We start from the raw sequence: 17,719 nt of genomic DNA on the forward strand, positions 1-17,719 counted from the left end.
CTTTGGCTCAGAGGTGGTAAATGCGCGCCAAGGTATGAGGCGCGAGGGTCCGAGTTCAAATCCTCATCTCTCAGTGGTAACGTGCAAAGGTATGAGGTCCGGCGGCCTGAGTTCAAATCCCGGTCTGACCCAGTGGCTGAATTTTTTAAGCTTCAGTTCGGTTCCCCAGTATCTCCCCTAAAAACAGAAAAAAAAAAAAAAACGATTGCACTGAGGCGCTTAGCAAAGTATTAAGCAGATATCACGGTGACAGTGTGAGTCATATACAGTGTACGTAAACCCCATCTGTATGAACTGTCTTCCTGAACATACTATCCGAGTTGGGACACCACTTGTTTATTTTATTCTTGCCATCTCCTCAAGATAACTTAAGGCATGTTTTTTTTTTTCAAACTATTGAGGGTTAGATATAGCTGTGGATAAACTTTCAGTATAAGAGGCCTTTCTTAAACTGAATATAATTGCCTGGTGGCAGTGGAAGAATAGATTTAAAAGGGGTTCAGCTGGATTTATAAGGGTTAACCTGAAAAAAGTTGTCTGTATGTAGTACAGCTGGTAAATCAGGTTTGGGAGGTTGAAAGGGAAATTAAATAAGCATTATGGTAACTGTGTCGGTGAAGTAGCAAGCGTACTCTACTAACACATTCTTGGTGGTAGGTGCAGACAATCATCCACTCGCTTGATGAAGTACCCTCTAATTCTTCCTTCCCCTTCTCTTTTCGCTTACTTGTGTCTGCTGTACTCCACTTCTCGCTGCTCCATTTCCATTCATTCACTTTTATTACTCTATTTTCCAGTTGTGGTGATCACAATTGAGAGACAAGTTTAATCTCACTATTTACAATGCTGGGTGGTGTCCATACATCTGGATTATGGGGTGTAGTGGAGTCTACTATGGTGCCCCTGTTAACTGGGTGGGAGAGATGCAAATGCAGCGTCCATCCAGGAACGAAACTTTCCTCGACTGTTCCCCGTATATTTTTTGTGACGAGGATGATGTCAGCCACAAAGGGACACTGGTACATTGCATGGGACAGGTTCTGCGAGGGGGAGTTGTTGCTTGTGATTGATGGGGTCTGCTCAGGCAGACAAACTGGGGTTGATCAACAGCAGGTAACACCTTCACTACTATGACATAATATTACACTGTGGTTAACGTCAGACGATTTTAGAATTGGAATAGGAAGCACCTTTGGTGAGGAAGTGAGTTAATAAGGGTTGTATCCAGCCACACCAGTTATGTCTCCTGTAAGCTGGAATACTGTATAATTATCTGGAGACAGCAAGAATATACTAACAAGCTATACCTTCAGGTGAAAGGAATCTAGTGCATAGAGTAGGATGATGATGATGATGATGATGATGATGATGATGATGGTGGTGGTGGTGGAGTTAACGTTTACTTCTTATAACCTGCTTGAGCACAAGGATGTGCAGTACCATCTTGTTCCTGCTGCTGCATATACTCTGTTCCACATTAACTAGGCACATAAAACTGCCATCACCATGTTGAATGCTGATGTCATAACATGCACTTCACAATTCAGAATACGGAAAGCTAGTCACAAAGAAGTGCTGTAAAAGGATGTGCTAGAGTAGTCATTCATATTCTGCCATTTAGGTTCAGGACATAAGCTTCAAAAGGATTGAAAATCTGCCAAGTTAAAATGAATGAACTGTAGATTATTTTATTTATGTGAAAAGGTTGTCCAAGCTATGGGAAAAGGGGGTTAATGAAGGCTTTATTTACCAACCATTTAGTGTGTTAAGTCCCTCCAGAACTAAAATAAGCTCGATATAACATGAATAAAATGAATCTATCTGTGTACATTACCAGACGCCTTAATCCCGTAAGGGTGGTCAGCAAACAAATCGCACTCCATGTCGTCTTGTCCCCTCACCATTTCGCTGCCCTCCTTCCAGCTCACACCACCTCTCTCATATACTTCTCCACTCCATCACTTCATCACATCCTCGGCCTTCCCCACCCTCTCCCCCCAACCACCTCATTTACATTACACTCTCCTCGATCTCTCACTCTCCAAGCATCCTCTCCACATGGCCAAACCACCTCAGTGTATTTCTTCTAACGCTTTCTATCACATCCACATTCACACCGGCGGCAACGCTTCTTCACTTCCTCATTTGTCAGCCTGTCTCTCCATGCTTAACTCCACATGCTCCTCTCAAATAACTCACTTCCACTGCTGTCACTCTTGATCCCCTGCTGAGGGGGTCACCTTGACGTAGTGGCGGGCTTGAAGTGTAGCTGGCAGTGCCACTCTACTCTGGAGGCATGCCTGCCTTTGTAGGGTTCGGTATTTTGTCAGCCACGTGGACCAAACACCCCCTACATCACTGGTGGAGGAGGCCTGCTGGTGGTGTTAGTCCCTGCCGTCCTAGAGCGGGACTGTTGCCCTCCCCCACGTGTTTGCCATGCGTGGCAGTCCCGTAATGCTGGGAGACGGAGTCCTGGGGGGTTGAGTGATGCTGCACGATGTGCCCTGCAGCTAGCAGTACACCTCTTTGGTCCCTTATTCTGGCTAGAACGGAGCAGCACTCGTTGGGCCCGGGACCAGGTCAATCGGCTGGTCCATGCGTTGGCCTAGGGTCAAGTGGGCACTGGGGGCCCTAGTGGCTCCTATCATCCTGGAGTCACCCTTGCTCCAGGTTCCCCTGGTGGTTACCCACCGTATACTCTTCTTCTACCTTTGGGGTCGCCAGTGGTGTTATCCTTGGCATATGACCTCCCTTTTGTTGGGCTCCCATGGTGGGTGGAGGGGTGGGGGAATGAAGTTCTTTTCTGTCTGAAATATGGCCATGTATTTTCTCCCTAAACTATGTTGACGAGTGCTGCCTCTGTCCCCGGACATTCTCCGGACTGTTCTCTTATTGCCACCCTGGAGCACTTTCCAGGCCCCTGGCCCCTGGGGACTTTCCTCTTCTTCCCCAGCATTCAACTGGGGACTAGGAGGAACCAGCATCGGGTTGGGTTTCACCTACAGAGTTCTACCCCAGAAAACATGTGATGCCACAGTCATTCACCAAAATATCTAGTGCTGAAATCCTCTGTGGGTGGGATCAGTGACAGAGATGGGTATTTTTAATTATATCATGCAATTTTATCAGCCTGTAAGAAAGAGAACCTAAAAATCTCGTCTCCAGAGGGATGGAAGCATCCTTACTGAAGGTCTCCTGCTACCGGAAGAGAGCATCCAGTTGATGTCTTTAACCTTAGTTTTTCTCGTGCAGAGGTTTCCATGTGTTCCACACACTCACTTTTAACCGATGTAAATGAAGTAATATTTTGTCATGACCTACGATACTCGGAGGCGCATTTGCTGGAAGGAGCAGCAATCTTCTGGTGTGATGAATCTGCAGAGCACCTGAAGAAGAAGTGTAGATAGGTGTCTTGACACTCCCAGCTCCAACCTTATTCCTAACATTTGACAGGTTGACCTTGTTCCTGCTTCTGTGAAGTTGGCTTGGCTATCACTTCCTGTGAAACCAAAACATACCAACCCCAATGTGTACCTGCTCTCCCATTGTCAGGGGTATGGTCAGCCGTCAGTCAATTTTGTCTCCGTGCACAGGCTGGCCTTCCTGGTGTCTGTGCTCTCTCCTGTGGTGGACCAAGCCATACCAGTGACTGTACAGGACCCCTTAAATGCATATTACTGTGGAGGACCTCATGCTGTCTCTTCTAAAACCTGTCCAAGATACTCGCCCCTGGAAAAGGAGATAGTATCCATTTGTACACATGAGAGTGTTTAATTCTCCTGACGCGAAAAGGAGACCCCCAGACGTCATTCTTTCAGCCTGGGGTTACTTATGCTTTGTACTCTTTCTTGGAATGTCAGTATGTCGCCCTGTATCCTCAGAGGCAGTTCCTGACCCATACCATTGCCCACCTCCTTCAACCTCGTGAGTTTGCAGGATGCTGTCCCCATGGTTAGTACCTGTTGGTGAGAATGATGTTTTGCCCGACCGCTACCCCAACTGTTTCCGCCCCCCACATCGGTGGCCTGATGGCTTGCACACTTCTGTTGGTGGTGGAAGATGTCCATGTTGACCAGACTCCTCCCGTCTTACCCAGTAGTGTGCCTGAGGCTCCATCTGTACCTGGCAAACATCACCAATGTTAGTCAGAGTTCTCTGAGCATGAAGACCGGCCACCTAAGGTCTATGTTGTTGACACCTCTCCTGTTCCCTCTGCCAAGCAGGCTGATGGATCTAGCCAGCGAGAGCTGAAGTTGATGGTTCACCTCTGGTCTGGTCCCCACCTGGGGATGTTGTTGGACAACTCCTTGTTTCTTCAGATCTGGAAGCTGTAGGATGTCCTCCTCAAATTATTCAAGTCCTGCTGGACTCTACTTCCACGCCTGGGGCTTCTGGTGGGGGCACTGGCCATCTCGAAAGGTGGCTCCCAAGCCACCTTACAAACAAAATGGTATGCCCACTGCAAGAAGGAGTGTCGTAAAACTTACTTCCTCATCCTTATGTTTGCTCTTCAAATGTTCAACAGAGGGTGCGGGTTTCTGATGTTTCCCCCAGGCTCCTCCTAAGAGGAACCTTCATGCAAAATGCATCAATCCAAACCCACTCACTTGTCAGGTATTGTACAGTCCCACACTTCTAATCATCATCCCTCTACTTCATGAGTTCTATCATTCAGTGCAGTGAATGTTGGGGTTTACGTGTTAAGAATTCATGAGGAACTGTATCATCTTATTTCTCAGTTTACTCCTCCGTACCAAGTGCATCCAGGAGACCATGATAGGTGATGCTGTTCCTCCATGGTCCTTCTGGCTACTCTCATGCACCTTTTATTCTGATCCTTCTGTGCCAGGCCAAGGTCATCTGTATGGAAGGTGCTGCCATCTTCCCTTCACAAGGATATTCCGTACAGTGTCATCTGGGACATCTCCACTCCAGCAGGCTGTCGCTGTCCGTATGTTTTTACATGCGGCGGTGTATACAGTTTGCAGTCATTTATCTTCCTCCTTAGTGCTACTGTTGAAAGTGGTTGGATCTGGAACGCCTTATTCATGGCCTCCCTTCTCCCTTTCTGTTACTAGGAGATATGCAAATGTTCATCATATACCAGGTAAGGATCACTTGCAGGCCACTAATTATCGCCCTATCTCAGACATCTTGCCTTTTGTAAGGTCCTCCGCAAAAGAAGATGGTGAATAGTCGCCACTCATGTGGTACTTAGAGAAGGGGGTGGTTACTTTGTCTCCAGTCCAGTGTGGGTTTCGGAAGATGCGGGTCGGACCACAGATCCCTTCTCCTCTTTCTTTAGAATCTTCCATCTGCCACGCTTTTGCAACTAACCAGCATCATATCACAGTGTTCTTTGATTTGGAGAAGGCGTACGACACTTCCCAAGGCCATGGTGGCATATTACAATCTCTTTATGAGTTTGAGTCTGTGTGGGCGACTCCCCACTTTTATCCTTCGGGAGTTTTTATCTAATCATTTTATTCAGGTCCGAGTCGGAAGTGGAGCTGGTCTACTGCACGTCCCCTTGAGGATGGTGTGCCACAAGGGAGCATACTAAGTGTTACCCTTTTTGCAGTGGCAATTAACAGCGTTATTTCTGTGCTCCCTGATGGTGTTCCGTGGCTCTCTCTATGTTGACGATTTATCAATCTCTGTCACTGCCTCACGGATGTCAATGGCAGAAAGGAGGATGCAGATGGCTCTCAACCATGTCTCTAGATGGGCTGATGAACGAGATTTTCCATTTTCCTTCAAGAAGACCATTGCCATGCATTTTTGCCGCGTTCGTGGAGTCCACCCTGACCCAAACCTTTTTTTAGACGGGCGTCTTATTTCGTGTTTGAAAGGAAACCCGGTTTTTAGGGCTGATTTTTGACAGCCGGTTGACTTGGGTCCCTCACTTGAGGTACGTAAAAGCTTAGTGTCTCAGAGCATTGGGTCTCTTGAAAGTTTTAGCGCACACATACCGGGGAGCTGATCGCAAGACCCTCCTCCTCTTGCATCAGTCTCTGATTTTATCCAAACTTCATTATGGATGTGAAGTTTATTCCTCTGCCTCAGAAGCCCGGCTTCGTATTTTAGATTCCATACATCATGCTGGTGTTCGTCTCGCCACTGGGGCATTCCGATCTTCCCCGATTTCGAGTTTGTTGGCTGATGCTGGTGTCCTCCCTCTAGACTTGCTCCGCTCTTCCCTTTTGATGCGATGTTGGTATCGCTTATCCTTGTCTCCCAGACTCTGTGCCCTTTGTCAAGGTCTCAAGATTCTCGGTCGCCTATTTTTGCCACTCAGCCGTCCTTTCCAAAGTCCTTTGGTTTCAGGGTGCAGTCCGTTATGTCTAGCTTCTCTGTTCCTTCTGTGCCGATCACTCCCATCGTGTCCCGAGGGTAGGCTACTGGCTTCTCCCCAGGGTGACATTTTGTCGTTTCTTCTCATCCAGTAAGGCCTCCTTCCTTCTCAGGTTTTATTTTCTCTGTTTTTAGAGCATGCCTCTTCTCATGGGGACTCCATACCAGTTTATACTGATGGATCTAAGTCTGATGCAGGTGTGGGCTTTGGTGTGGTGTTTCCCACCTTCTGTCGAGGTGGGAGCCTCCCTGTGACTGCTTCTGTTTTTACGGCTGAGCTGACTGCTATTTTATTTGCCCTTCAGATTCTCTTCACTCTCCCCCACACTGCTTTTACTGTTTTTAGTGACTCACGAAGTGCTCTTTCTGCAATGGAGTCTTTTAATCCCTCTCATCCTTTGGTTTTATCCATTTTAGAGTGGCTTTTCCTTTTAGGGCGTCGTGGACGTTGTGTAGATTTCTGTTGGGTTCCAGCTCATGTAGAGTGGCAGGGAATGAACGAGCTGATCAGCTGGCCAAGGCGGCAGCGGCTCGTCCCTCTCTTGCACAGTCCCCTCTGTATCGTCTGCCTGCTGCAGATATGCACTCTTTTATTGCCTTCAGGGTTTGGTGCTGTTGGCAGGAGCATTGGGATGCTGTGGGTGCCAATAAGTTGCGCTTGATTTGCCAGAAGGTGGGCTCATTCAGTTACCAGGGCTTCCCTCGTCAATGGGAGACAGCTTTGTGCCGCCTCCGCATTGGTCACACCCGTTTCTCTCACGGTTTTTTAATGGAGAGGGCTCCTCCTCCATTCTGTGATGACTGTCTGGTTCCCTTGACTGTTCGGCACCTGTTGGTGGAGTGCCCAGTCTTGAGGATTTGCGGCGTCAGTTCCTCTCTGACCACCAAACGGATGGTGGTGTGTATCATCTTTCCTCCGTGCTTGGGGAGGATGCCTGTGCCTTGGGAGGGGCAACCCTCTCCTTTGTGAAGGAGGCAGGACTTCTTAAGAATATTTAGAATTTCTCCTTTTTGATTGTGTGGCTTATCCTCTGTTTTTTGTTTTTGCTTTTTTTACTTCTTTGTTATACGGCGGCATATGACCCTGGCAGTTGCGCCGCCTTAAAAATATAAAATAAAAAAATTGAATGGTCATCATCCACTATGGAGAAACAATGAGGCCAACCCTCGGGGTGTCATGCTGGCCTCTTTTGTGGAAGATGAGGAGTTGGGCATTTAAAACTCTGATAAAATGACTTATTTCTATAGCCAGACTGGAACTTTTATTGCAATTGATTTGTCCTTACACTCATCTGATGCTGTTGTAGATTTTACCTGGGATCTGTTGCCAGGCCTTTATGGCAGCAACTATTTTCCATTACTCAGAACTGCTGGTGGAGGTGGACCTCAGCCTTGTCTTCTTTGCTGGCTTCTGGATAAGGCTGACTGGCCACGTTTCAGAGAATTAAGTTCAATTTCCCTTTCTGTCAATGAGTTTGACTGTCTTACTGAGGCAGTGTCATATTTCACTGACGTGTTGCACTTAGCAGCCCTTTTATCTGTTCCAAGAATGAGGGGTCAGCTTCCTAAACGTTTGGTTCCTTGGTGGAAGTCTGATTGCAGTTCCGCGGTGAGAGCCAAACAAGTCACCTTCTCTCAACTTCATCATCACCGTGGGGATCTTCAGTATTTGGGGGCATATCAGAAGGCGCGAGCTCTTATGAGGCTGGTTTTAAAGGAGGCCAGGCATTCATCCTGGAAGGGTTATGTGTCCTCCATCAGTTTGAGGACTTCCCTTACTCAGGTGTGGAACTGGGTAAGGGAAATTTCAGGAAATTTACTATTCCATCGCCTCCTGTTTTATCTGCAGCAGGTGGAACTGTGGCTGATCCTTTTGCTGTTGCAGAGTTTTTTATTGATCATTTTGGCAATGTGTCACAGAACGATGCAGGATACGCCTTCGGCTTGCCACCGTCTGCGCCTAGAGTCTCGTGGTCTCAGTTTTGCCTCATCTGGAGGAGAGTCTTACAATGTTCCATTTTCTATTTCTGAGCTCCAGGTGGCTCTGTCACAATGCCATGATTCCTCTCCTGGTTGTGATGATATTCTGTATGCTCCTTTTACGTCACCTGTGTGATGAGTCCCTTTTGTTTTTTCTTTCATTATTTAATAATATCTGGTGTTCTGGTGAGTTTCCGGCTTGGGGTGTTGCTGTGGTTATCCCCATCCCCAAACCAGGTAAGGACCACCAACAGGCGACGAATTATCGGCCTATTTCTCTGACGTCTTGTATATGTAAAGTTCTGGAAAAGATGGTCAGTGTTATGATTGTGTGGTTTTTGGAGAGAGATGACTTCTTATCCCCTGCCCAGTATGATTTTCGAAAAATGTGATCTACCTCTGATGCATTACTGTCCTCGGAATCTTCTGTGTGTGAGGGGCTTTCTCTACTAACCAACACTAGGTCACGGTCTTCTTCGATCTGGAGAAGGCGTATGACACTGCCTGGCATCATGGCATTTTACTTTCCCTTCATGAATTTGGTCTTCGCGGGTGCTTGACTATTTATATTTAGTAGTTTTTACTGAACCGTTTTTTAAGGGCCTGAGTGGGAGGAGTGCTTTCTAATATTCGTGCACTAGATGTTGGAGTACCACAGGGGAGTATCCCTAGTGTTACTGGCTTTGCTGTGGCCATCAACAGCATAATCAGAGTACTTCCTGATGGTGTACAAAGCTCACTATATGTCAATGACCTCTCAATTTCCCTCACTGCATCGTGCCTGTGCATTTTTGTCGTCTTCGAGGAGTTCATGCAGATCGTGACTTGTATCTCTATGGTCAGAGAATATCCTGTGTGGAAGAGACGGGGTTTCTGGGTCTTCTGTTTGATAACAGCTAACCTGGGTTCCTCATATTCGTTCTGTTAAGGCTGCTTGTCTTAAAGCTTTGTTTCTTTTGAGGGTGTTGGCTCATACCTCTTGGGGTGCTGACCGTCAGACCCTCCTCCTCTTGCATAGATCTCTTATTCTTCCTAAACTTGAATATGGGTGTGAGGTCTACTCCTCTGCAACAGATGCCCGCCTCCAGTTGTTAAATTCTGTGCATCATGCTGGTGTACGTCTGGCATCGGGGCATTCAGGTCATCGCCAATTTCAAGTCTGTTGGTGGATGCTGGTGTACTCCCCTTGGATTTGCGATGCCAGTAGTTGATGATATGTTGGTATCATCTTCACCACATTCCAGACTCAGTTTCTTGTGCCATCATCTCCCAGGATTCCCAATCCTCTGTTTATGACACCCGTCCTAGTTTCCAAAGCCCTTTAGTTACAGGGTCCGGTCTGTTATGTTAGCCCTCTCTGTTCCCAGACTGGCAGTTTGTTCACATCAGATCCCAAGGATGGGTATTTCGCTACTCCCTCGTATGACATTTTTTAGGTCTGTTGCTGGTAAAAAGGGCTCACTTCCCTCTCAGGTGTCACTCTCTCTTTTTAGAACAAGCCTCCACTCATGAGGGTTCTGTCCCCGTCTATACTGACGGGTCTAAAACTGATACTGGAGTAGGCTTTGGTGTTGTCTTCCCTTGCTTTAGTAGGGGCGGTAGCCTTCCTGGTATTCCTTCAGTGTATACGGCTGAACTGAGTGTGATTTTATATGCTCTCAAAATCATTTTTACTCTCACCCAGTCTGTTTTTGTTATTTTTAGTGACTCCCGTAGTGCTCTTCCTGCACTGAAGTCTTTTAATGCATCCCATCCATTGGTTTTATCCATTGTAGAGTGGCTTTTTCTTCTTGGCCGTCGTGGCCGTCATGTGGACTTCTGTTGGGTTCCCTCACATGTTGGTGTGGTGGGCAATGAGAGGGCAGATACTTCAGCTAAAGCTGCGTCTTCTCAACAGCCCCCAACCGACTACCCACTTCCTGCTTCTGATGTAACACCTTACTTGCGGTACGCAATTCGTACATGTTGGCAGAGAATTAGGATGGTGCTGCTCATAATAAACTAAAAGAAATCTTCCAGAGAGTGGTTGTGCCAAAGGTTCTCCCCTCCATGCCTCAGCAATTGGAGGTGGCTCTTGCTAGGCTTTGCACTGGGCACTCGGCTTACACATGGGTTCCTGATGAATGATGAAACTCAACTGTACTGTGATGATTGCCTTGTTCCCCTTACTGTCCGTCACTTGCTGATCGAGTGTCCAAGTCTGGGGGACCCACGTCAGAGATTCCTTCATAAACATAAGGGGGTAGATGGTGTCTACTGTTTGTCCTCAATGCTTGATGGAGTCTCTAGCGATTTTTACCGATGTTTTTAGTTTTCTTCAGGAGCAGGGCCTCCGTCCACTTTTATAAGTAATTGGTATTTTATAAACTATTCTTTTATTTTTCGTGTTTTCTTTCTAATAACGGGTTTTAACTTTATTTTGAATATGCACATTTTATTTGCGGTGTCCTTTACCTTGTCCGGCGGCATATGACCCTGGCAGTTGCGCCGCCAGATTTTTGTTATATTCAGTCAATCAAAAGCAAACCTTACATCTCATTGTGGTGAGGCGCTGTCTGCCACAAGGGACCGTCAGTTCACTACATGGGACCACCTGGCAGGGGCTGTTGCTTGCATGCAGTTGATCGTGATGCTCGGCCAGACAGACTGGGGTTACTCAACAACAACAACTACATACTCGTTCACTGAAGTACCTAAGCACCTTTCTGTGTTTTATTAAATACACCAAATTGTACAATTATAAAATGTGCTGGAATATACGTGAATATTAGTTTCCAATTCAGTCGGAAATAAAAGTAAAGATAGACAAAAGGTACGTTAAGGGAAGGTATAGAATTAAAGATATTATTCATGAAAGCTGTTTGTTGTTTGTGTGTAATGCTATATGTTCTGGCCACTACCACAGCACTTGTGGTTGTGGTGAAGGGAGTGTGGGGACAGTATGGCAGCTACAGTGTATTTCTACACCCAGCACACCAACCCACCACCACCATACTGCATTGCTGATGCTGTTGCGTAACCCCATTCTGACTTGCTAAGCAGACCCGTCAAAGATCAGCACTTTCTTCTATCGCGCTGCCCTGCATGTACAGTACAGTACATGAACCGTGCAGGGAACCAGCATCTTTATCTGGCAGACAGTTCCTCACCAATGTAGGACCTCCAGATACAGTATGGTAAATACACAGTAAAGGGAACTGGTGTGGTAGGCAGAACCACACCAGGGTCAGACAAGGGTCCTTCCGCATAGCGAGGTGCAGGGAAATAATAGGTGTGTCTGCCAGGTGTGTACCACCGCTGGTCTGCTCCACTCAGGGTGCACAGCACCACCATAGGGTTCTGCCTCAGTACCCTTTGCTTCAACAAAACCAGATTAAAGTAACAAAGGGACTTGATCTTAAATTTGCTTCTTCGTCTGCAGCTGGCTGGTGTGGTGAAGGTGGCAGGTGTGGAGCCATTGTATAGAGCAGTGGTTCACAAACGAGGGGCAATGATACATCATCAGGGGGACCATGGGGTAATCTTTTAAATGTCTTAAGCCACTGGTGGCACAAGTTTATAATACTGTAATTTTCTGGACGCGTTATTTGTGAGGATTTTTTTTTGCCACTTGTGCAGAGCACTGCCAGAGGCCGTGCAAGATTCTATCTATCTATCTATTGCCAGACGCCTCAAGCCCGTTTGGGGTGGCCACAAACAAATCGCCTCCAAGTCGCCCTGTCCCCCGCCATCTCACTGCCCTGCTCCCAACTCACACCCCCCTCTCTCATATACCTCTCCACCCTATCCCTCCATCTCATCCTAGGCCTTCCCCTCCCTCTTCCCCCCTCCACCTCACTCACATACACTCTCTTCGTCAGTCTTTCACCCTCCATCCTCTCCACATGGCCAAACCACCTCAGTTTGTTCCTCATAACGCTTCCTATCACATCCACATCCACACCACAACGCTCCTCTATATCCTCATTCGTCAGCCTGTCTCTCCACGTGACTCCACAGGCTCCTCTTAAATAACTCATTTCCACTGCTCTCACTCTTGACTTGTGTCCTTCCAACAACGTCCAAGCTTCACTTCCGTACGTTAGAGTTGGTATCACAATACTGTCATGTAGTAACTTTTTCACTTCCATGTTCATTTCCCTGTTTCTTATCACTGCTTTCAAAGAACAAGCAACCTTTCTTCGCTGCTGTACCCTTTCACGCACTTCACCCTCCAAACCTCCATCCTTACTCATCACACTACCCAATTACTTAAACGTACTCACATTTTCCAATTCCTCACCATCCAACCTCACTGTACATTCACTGACTTCACCTCTCTCAAAGACCATCACTTTACTCTTCCCTACATTCGCCTTTAGATTCCGTTTCTTACACACTCTCCCAAACTCATCCACCAAGCCTTGCAGCTCCTCTTCGTCTTCACTCAACAACACAGTATCATCTGCAAACAACGTACAGGGAGTTTCCAAACACTATCCTCTCTCACCAGGGCCACTCCAACATCCACTACCCTACCTTGTACCTCTTTTATTACCCCATCCATGTAAAGATTGAACAACCATGGAGACATGACATATCCCTGTTTCAACCCAACTTTCAAAGAGAAAAATTCACATAGTTCACCATCCACACGCACTGCAGCCTTCGCACCATCGTACATACTCTTCACAGCATTCAACAACTTCCCATCTACTCCATATATTCTTAACACTTTCCACAATCCTTGTCTATCCACCGTGCAAGATTAACTCCTAAAAATAATGTAGAAGTGACTCATTTTCCATGAACGAATGTTTAAAAAATAATGGAGATTGTCAAAAGAATGGGTTGCTACCCTGGTGCACTATCAGTAAACTGGCTGTCTGAGTGTTTCTTCCGGTCTTTTCTTCCTCTGCAAATAGTGTTTTCAAACCTGCTAAGCATTCAGCTGGAAAAGCATAATCATTTCTTCATGGAAGATATTTCTTTTGTACCCTTTTATGTTTGTTTGTTTCAACCACTGATACCCCATTTGGTAGCAAAAATGCAAGCGGGGTCACTTAAATGACTTTTTTTCATTCAGTGTGGCTGTCACTTCAAGGATAAAAACCTGTGCTAAGTGGAAACTCGTTGCGACATAATATAATTGCTTTAAGATTCATTCAGAACAATTCTACAAGAGTGATGATAAAAGATCGGATCTTTTAGTGTCAAAACGCTTAACATGCAACTTTGACAAATAGTTCCTAAATTTTTTGGGAAAGACGCCCAATTGTTGATTAAATTCAAGAAACATTTCACAGGATGAAAAAATAATAGCTACTGTAAGGAGTGAAGTAGTATATATTTAAAAAAAAATGATTTGCATGTGAAAGAAGCTGGAATTGAGGATGAAATTGCAGAATAGATTTCGTTTGATAAGGGTGTCGTCGAAAAAAAATGAAAAATGTAGTTCTGAAATGATATTATTTTTATTTATGTGAATAGGGCTATAATGTGGCATCTTGATCCTCTTGATTAAACAGAAAAAATGAATTTTTTGCACATTATACAGGGTCGTGTCAGACCATAAGACATAATTCCCAGGTTAAAGTCACTGATAATCGCAATAACTCGTATGAAAACAATTGAGGAGGTTTTTTTCAATCTTATAAAAATGAACACGACAAGCCAAAAGTCGTTCCAGTACTGAGATATGAACCAATAAACATTTAAAAGATGGTTGCTCAAGTCCATAAATTTCTCATGCATGGCATGTATAAATGTCCCTTTGGCAATGTTTTTATTTTTACTTTAGCAAGCAGGGTCTCTTTTGTGACTTTTTTTTTCATTCAACGGAACTCTCAACTGAAGGATATAAAGCAGAGCCAAGGGAAACTCGTTATGATTGTTGGTAAAATTTAGGAAACATTTCAGGTAATGAAAAAATGAGATTTAGGGGGAAAAAAAAAAAAAACGCTTCTGTAACGGGAGTGAAGTTGCACAGATATCGATTCACACATGAAATGGGATGGCGTTTCAGATGGGAACTGTACAATAAATTTCACTTGATAAGTAAGTCGTCAAAAAGTGTTAATGTAGAGTTAGAAGGAATTTTTTAAAATCAATATGACTGTTTATTTACAATGGCATCTTGAGCCTCTTCACCAAATTGAAAGAAAAAGGAATTTTCACACATTATACAGGGTTGTGTTAGACCTTAAGACATATTTCCGTGGATAAAATAACTGCGAGCCGTGATGACTGGCATAAAAACATTTATGGACGTTTTCACAGTCAAATAAAAATGAATTCGACTAAAGTGAAAATGTCATTACAGGACTGGAACATGAAACTGATAAACCTTTATAACCTGGCTCCTAAAGTCCATATATTTCTCATCCATGACAGACACAAAAAATAAAATCACAGCCTGCACGAACATTGGCATGAACGGTTATAAATGTCGCCTTGGGAATGTCTTAACTTCGCAAGAGTGGTCTATTAATTTTCTTTTTTCTTTCGGCATAGTTGTCACGTCAAAGATAAAAAAAATTGTGCCAAGCATGAAGTCATTATGAAAGATAGTATAACCGCTTTAAGCGTATCATAACCATTCTTCTGGACTGATGATAAAAATCGCGTCTTTAAGGACGAAAACGATAAATATGAAACTTCGTCAGATGAACTCCAGATTTCTCGGGAAACATCCAAATTTTGATGAAATTGAGGAAACGTGTCAGATGATGAAAAAGGGAGAGAGAGAGAGAGAGAGATGTTGGTATGAGGAGAGGTAAAGTAGCATATTTAAAGAAATCGATTCACGCGTAAAATGAGTTGGCATTTGAGGTGGGCATTGCACAATATATTTCGTGTGAAAGGGCCTTATCGAAAAAAGGTGAATAATGGAGAGTTATTAATGGTTTTATTTTAATCTACAGTATATGACTAGTATTTGAAAATGGCATCGTTAGGCTCTTGATTAAATTTAAAAAAGGGGGGGGGATTTTTTTAACAATACCGAGGCTCGTGTTGGACCATAAGACATAATATTTCAGTAGGTAGATTCACTGTGAGGGGTGATAACTAACAAAAAAAAATGGTTTTGATAAAAATAACTCGACATTCAAGGCGATAGTGACCAGCCTGCCAAGCCCCTGCGTGGCATTATACAAACAATACACCCCAACCACACCATCAATAATAACCCTTACAGACCCCAACCGACCGAAGTGCCTTACCCCACTAGTCCACAGGGTGTCTATATGATTACCACTAAACGTAGACAATGTTTTGCTGGTTTACAGGAGGCATTTACAGGGAGGCAGTTACAGGGAGACAGTTACAGAGAGGCATTTACATGGAGGCCTTGGTTTGTCAACAGAGTCGCCTGAATACTGCATTACATCGAGTGCAGGGCTGCATCCAGCACTTTGGAGAAGAAAGGGATGATTTCAACTTAAATTAACATTAATGCATTTAAATCATTAAAAAAAAAATCAAATACACATTATTTTACTTGTTTTTATCAAAGGAATTTAGAGATGAACAGGTGCAGTGCGATATTTATTGTACAGTATATATATATTTTGGTAAGACTATAAAACCTTCACTAATTTAGCAATATTTAAGTGGAATATCAAGAAGTGAGTTCCTGTTGGCCTTCACGTAACATTTATTGCATTGTCAGTGTACACATACAGTATGGTGCGCCAAGCCTTACAACACCAACACACTGTAACATATAACTAAATAATAGTCGTGGTGGTGGTGGTAGTAGTAGTAGTAGTAGTAGTTGGTGGTGGTGGTGGTGGTGGTATCGGTGGTGGTAGTAGTAGTTGTATTAGTAGTAGTAGCAGTAGTAGTAGTTGTTGTTGTTGTTTTTGTTGTTGTTGATAGTAGTAGTAGTAGTAGTTGCAACTCCAGGTTCGTCTGCATGTGAACCCAGTTGTCTGCAGGCTTAGGTTGCCCCCCCCCCTCCTACATTCCACCATTCCCCTTTCCTGGAACAAGGAGGGAGGTGAGGGACGTTTGCATAACAGACATGGAAGCCGCCTTGTGGCAATTAAACCAGGAAGTTCAGTATTTCAACCAGGTAGTTCAGTATTTCAACCAGGTAGTTCAGTATTTCAACCAGGAAGTTCAGTATTTCAACCAGGAAGTTCAGTATTTCAACCAGGAAGTTCAGTATTTCAACCAGGAAGTTCAGTATTTCAACCAGGAAGTTCAGTATTTCAACTAGGTAGTTCAGTATTTCAACCAGGAAGTTCAGTATTTCAACCAGGAAGCTCAGTATTTCAACCAGGAAGCTCTGTCTCGAATTAAACCTGGCAGCTCAGTATTTCAACCAGGAAGCTCTTGTCTCGAACCAGAATGAACGGCTATAGACGTCCAGAAGAGGAGAGTTCAGAGCCACAAACTACCTAACTTGGAAGCAGAGCAAAGGCACTGAGGGTCTAAACGAACTGGCCAGGGATGTAGACCAATAGAGAGGCTTGGAGGGGGCAGACGTGGGTGTTGGAGGTGCCTGGTCTTCCCTTCCTCTCCACCTTTGTTTATTATATTGAGATCTGGCTTAACTTGTTCATGTTTTCTGTATATTAAGTCTTGGGTCTAACCGCTAGAGGGAGACCTTCTACCTAAGTCTTGTTTCCCCTCCTTGGTAGTCCACACGTGTTTTAGATCATGCTCCTACTGTTTTTATTTGGTTCTCAAGATGTTTTAATATGTTCTAAAAAGAGCTTTATTTATATCTGGTGCATGTCAAAATAATGTAATTGGCTAAACAGTGTCAAGAAAAATACACTGAGATGGTTTGACCATGTGGAGAGAGAGAGAGAGAGAGAGAGAGAGATTCATTTCCTAGAGCTACAATATGCTTATGATTGTTGTCCTTGCACATACCCCAGAAGCACTACACCAGTCTCTCACCATCACTTCCAACATATACCATGCAATGGGGCTCCGAATAAATGTCAATAAAGCAGAAATACACTCATGTCTCAGAGAAACAACACAGCAGAGCCTCTTGCATTCTAGATAAATGACAAAGAACAGGTGGAGAATTTTACCCATCTTGGAAGTGTGCTTACAGATAAACATAACACTGATGCAGAAGTCCTTGCCAGAATCAGCCACGCCTCAGCCTTTTCTGGGCGTCTCAGATCCAGGGTCTTTGAAAACACGAACTTGAGATTCGAGACGAAGGTATCAGCAGGTACAGCTGTGTGCACATCTACACTATTATACGGTACTGAATCCTGGACTACTTCCCAGCGTCACATCAAACAGCTTGAGTCTTTTCACATCCGATATTTACAGTGCATTCTGGGATTCACATGGCAGGATAAAGTCCCTCACTCACAAATTCTCCAGCGGGCAAAGCAAACCAAAATAGAAACCATGCTGGCTTAAAAAAAAATAA

This window comes from Coenobita brevimanus, chromosome 83 (assembly GCF_032717465.1).
Source record: "Coenobita brevimanus isolate Jiangsu-jjx chromosome 83, ASM3271746v2, whole genome shotgun sequence".
Classification (NCBI taxonomy): Eukaryota; Metazoa; Arthropoda; class Malacostraca; order Decapoda; family Coenobitidae; genus Coenobita; species Coenobita brevimanus.